Source organism: Scyliorhinus canicula, chromosome 12 (genome assembly GCF_902713615.1).
Source record: "Scyliorhinus canicula chromosome 12, sScyCan1.1, whole genome shotgun sequence".
Classification (NCBI taxonomy): domain Eukaryota; kingdom Metazoa; phylum Chordata; class Chondrichthyes; order Carcharhiniformes; family Scyliorhinidae; genus Scyliorhinus; species Scyliorhinus canicula.
The window spans coordinates 105498243-105503358 of NC_052157.1; positions in this window are offsets into that span (position 1 = coordinate 105498243).

A 5116-nucleotide genomic window follows, 5' to 3' on the forward strand; every position below is an offset into this window, starting at 1 on the left:
CCGTACCCTCCATGCCTCCGAAATTCGGCACTCCTCTGTCGAAAAGAAAGCACAAGCCATTGTGGAAGCCATGCGACATTGGAGGCATTACCTGGCCAGCAGGCGATTCACTCTCCTCACTAACCAACGGTCGGTTGCCTTCATGTTCAATAACACACAGCGGGGCAAGATCAAGAACGACAAGATCTTGAGGTGGAGGATCGAATTCTCCACCTATAACCACGACATCTTGTATCGGCCTGGGAACCTCAATGAGCCTCCAGATGCCCTATCCGCGGTACATGTGCCAGTACACAAGTAGACCGACTTCGGGCTCTCCACAATGACCTCTGTCACCCGGGGGTCACCATGCTCCTCCATTTCATTAAGGCCAGCAACCTGCCTTACTGCACCGAGGAGGTCATGACCATGACCAGGCACTGCCAAGTCTGCGTGGAGTGCTAACCGCACTTCTAGTGGCCAGACAGAGCTAACCTGGTGAAGGCCTCCCGCCTCTTTGAACATCTCAGTATCGATTTCAAAGGGTCCCTCCCCTCCACTGACCGTAACGTGTACTTCCTCAACATCGTTGACGAATACTCCCGTTTTCCCTTTGCCATCCCATGCGCTGACATGACCTCTGCCACCGTCATCAAGGCTCTGCACAGTCTCTTCACATTGTTCGGTTTCCCCACCTATGTCCATAGTGATCGGGCTCCTCTTTTATGAGTGATGAACTGCGTCAGTTCCTGCTTAGCAAGGTCATCGCCTCAAGCAGGACGACCAGCTACAACCCCAGGGGAAACGGACAGGTGGAGAGGGAGAACGTGAAGGCCTGGAAGGCCGTCCTTCTTGCCCTACGGTCTAGAGGTCCCCTAGTCTCCCGCTGGGCAGAAGGTCCTTCCCGATGTGCTCCACTCCATCGGTCGCTTCTGTGTACTGCCACCAACGAGACCCCTCATGAACGTTTGATTGTCTTCCCTAGGAAGACCACCTCAGGGGTCTCGCTCCCGTCCTGGCTGACAGTCCCAGAGTCCGTCCTCCTCCAGAAGCATACAAGGAGCCATATGTCAGATCCCCTGGTCAAGAGGGTTCTGCTCCTCCATGCAAACCCACAGTATGCCTACGTGGCACACCATGACGAACAGCAAGACACAGTCTCCCTCAGGGACTTGGCAACCGCAGGTTCCCCAGCGACTATCACCAACAGGCCCACCCCTACACCGTCTACCACCATCACCACCACTCGGCTGCCTTGGGACTTGGCACCAACAGCCTCCCCAGTGACCATTACCACCACTCCCACCCCTACACCGTCTCCCTCGGCTCATCGGGATGAAGACGATGAAACGCTCCTGGAGTCAAAGGTCTCGACACCCGTGTCCAAACCACAGCCGGGACTGAGGTGATCACGGCAGAAGGTTAAAGCTCCTGTCAAACTCAATCTGTAAGTCCATTTGACCCCCGCTGGATTTTTTTTAAAACAGGGGGTGAATGTGGTGAACCACGTTCCACTGTTACTCACTGCTGTATATATATATATATATATTCACTGTTATTGTTTGTTCCATTGTTACTTACTGTTGTTGTTGCTTCTGTTGGCTAAGCCTGTGGCTCCACCCCTCAGGCTTTGTATATAGTTGGCTGATCTGGGCCCCGCCCCCAGTGAGGGATCAGCAGCAGGCACACATCTCAGTGTATTAAAGCCACAATTTAGTTCTATAACTTGCTTCGTCTATTATTGATGGTCCTTCTGAGGGGTCAACCCCCCCTCCCCCCCATGCACTGGGGTAATTTCTTCAGTGCCCTTGAGCTGCATGCCGGAAAGTGAAAATGAATACTCACCTCCTCAGTCCCCATAGCAGCCATTGCACCAGCTTCATGTTTTTAAAAAGGAGTGCTAAATGACACCCATGTGATCTCTCACTGGGGAGCCGATTAATTCCTGGGAGGCCGTTGCTTTCAACTTCAATCGCGCTACTGAGATGGAACTTGATGCAAATTATGGTCAATGATATGCTCTCCATATTTGGGCTTGATCCAGAACTCGCCCTTGGGATCGGGCCATTTAGATAGCAAACTGATTTGCGCCTGACTTTCCCTCTATTTAACAGGCGCACCCAGATCCATGCTGTGCGCAACCTGATGGTTAAATCTCGTCCCTCATATTCCAAAACTGTTTCCCCTATTTATAGTCTCCTTCTCAGGAGGAAATATCTACCCAGTATCTGCCCATAAGACCATAAGACATAGAAGCAGAATTAGGCCACTCGGCCATTCAATCATGGCTGATATTTCTCTCACCCCCATTCTCCTGCCTTCTCCCCATAACCCCTGATTAATCAAGAACTTATCTCTGTCTAAAGACATTCAGTAATTTGGCCTCCACAGCCTTCTGCGGCAAAGAGTTCCACAGATTCACCACCCTCTGGCTGAGTAAATTCCCCCTCACCTTTGTTTTAAAGGATTGTCCCTTTCATCAGAGATGGTGTCCTCTGGTTCTAATTTTTCCAACCAGTGCAAACATCCTCTCCACGTCCACTCGATCCAGGCCTCTCAGTATCCTGTAAGTTTCAATAAGATCCCCCCCCTCATCCTTCTAAACTCCGAGTACAGACCCAGAGTCCTCAAACGACAAGCTCTTCATTTCCAGGGATCATTCCTGTGAACCTCCTCTGGACCTTTTCCAAGGCCAGCACATCTTTCCTTAGATACGGGGCCCAAAACTGCTCACAATGCTCCAAATGGGGTCTGACCAGAGCCTTATACAGCCTCAGAAGTACATCCCTGGTCTTGTACTCTAGCCCTCTTGACATGAATGCTAACATTGCATTTGCCTTCCTAACTGCTGACTGAACCTGCACGTTAACCTTAAGAGAATCGTGAACAAGGACTCCCAAGCCCCTTTGTGCTTCTGCTTTCTGAACCATTTCCCCATTTAGAAAATAGTCTATGTCTAGATTCCTCCTTCCAAAGTGCATAACCTCACACTTTTCCACATTGTATTTCACCTGCCACTTCACTGCCCACTCTCATACTCTGCCCAAATCCTTTTGGAACCCCCCTTGCTTCTTCAAAACTACCTGTCCCATTACAGATCTTAGTATCAAGTGCAAACTTAGCAACAGTGCCTTCAGTTCCTTCTTCCAAACCCTTCCAAGTCCCTGCAGAATTTATATATTTCCATAAGATCACCTTTCATTCTTCTGATCTCCATTCAAAATGTCTTCATTTGATCAGTCTTTCATCCTAAGAATGAATCTAATGAATCGTCTATCAACTGCTTCTGATAGTCCTTTTCGAATAAGGGACCAAAACTGCACACCACATTCCAGATGTGGTCACATCAAGGCCCTGTACAGGTGTAGTAAAACTTCCCCAATTATATTCAATTCCTCTTACCATAAACGACAACATTCCATTTGTCTTTCTGTTAACTTGCTGTACCTGCATATAAACTGTGTCAGTACACCACGTACACAGGTCAGTAAAACGTGGCCAGGTACAAAAAATTATCAAGGTAGAATATTTGCCAAATTTCATATAAAGGACAAATTATGCTGCATGAGGAACGGGTAATGATTGGTGACAAGTTGATTGTGATTGGTTGAGTCATTGCCATGGAGAAAGCTCCAGGGAGCGATTGTCCCCCATTCAAAAAAGTCTCAATGCCTGGACATGTTCCTATTGCCTGTAGAAGGCAGGTCTCTGCTTATGAATACAGGGTCCCAGGTTCGATTCCCGGCTGGGTCACTGTCTGTGCGGAGTCTGCACGTCCTCCCCGTGTGTGCGTGGGTTTCCTCTGGGTGCTCCGGTTTCCTCCCACAGTCCAAAGATGTGCGGGTTAGGTGGATTGACCATGCTAAATTGCCCGTAGTGTCCTAAAAAGTAAGGTTAAGGGGTGGGGGGTTGTTGGGTTACGGGTATAGGGTGGATACGTGGGTTTGAGTAGGGTGATCATGGCTCGGCACAACATCGAGGGCCGAAGGGCCTGTTCTGTGCTGTACTGTTCTATATGTGGCTGCTAGCAAGCGCGAGATACATTGCATGGTAATTTTTAGTATCGTTGCTTCACTGCTGCATCCCATGCCGAGGTGGTGTTGTCCAAATCTGGGCTGATAAGACTAAGAGCTGCTGGAGTTTGTGCTCCCAGGCCATCAGCAACCCCCCCCCCCCCCCTCCCCCCCAGCCATGCTGCAGCCACTTTGGATAGCACTACATAGCAGAACTAGGACAAGCAAAGGCATTGGCAAGACAGGCTTTGAGGGAACTGGGGTGAATTGTTTTTGCACTTTTGCATGGATTATTGGAAGCGTTGTTGGAAAAAGTTTGGGATTTATTTTATTTCAGGATTTTGGCCAAGAGAATGCTGTGATGCTACATAGCAGATGGATTGAAAGGTGGGAATTGTGGAGCAACTGAAATGTAGTTCCACTAACTGCACCAGAAATAGTTAAACGCACTTCACCTGGAAATTCCAAGGTTAACTCTTTAAATAACACTCGAGGATGGGTGAAGGGAGCAGGGGACCATTCTTGCAGGTGAATGTACGTGTGCCAGAGAGTGATTACAAAAGAGAATTAACAGACCCTATGTCGTACAAAACGGCAGGTTGCGGGCCAAATCAGTGTTAGTCGCTGATGTCATGATCTTCCCACTCTGCATGCTTCTGGTGAGAATATTTCACCTTTGTTCCACCTCAGGAGGATCAAGTAGTGGACAAAACACAACTTCAGGTACAATTAATGGCTTCTTTATTGCAAATGTTTAGTTTTAAGTGCATGTGCTCAGATAATATATCCACCAAACATGATTAGTTCAGAATTACAGTAAAGCATAATAAAATAATTTCATGATCATAAGTGTTTGGAAAGCTTTTACAATTCATTTAGCAAGGTAACTCCCAGCATTGAATATTACATACATGACACAGCACAAAGACACCACAAAGAACATGAATATAGGAGCAGGAGTAGGCCATTTAGCCACTGGATTGGATTTGTTTATTGTCACGTGTTCCAAAGTACAGTGAAAAGTATTTTTCTGCAAGCAGCTCAACAGATCATTCAGTACATGGGAAGAAAAGGGAATTAAACAAAATTCAAGAAAATACATAATAGGGCAACACAAGATATAT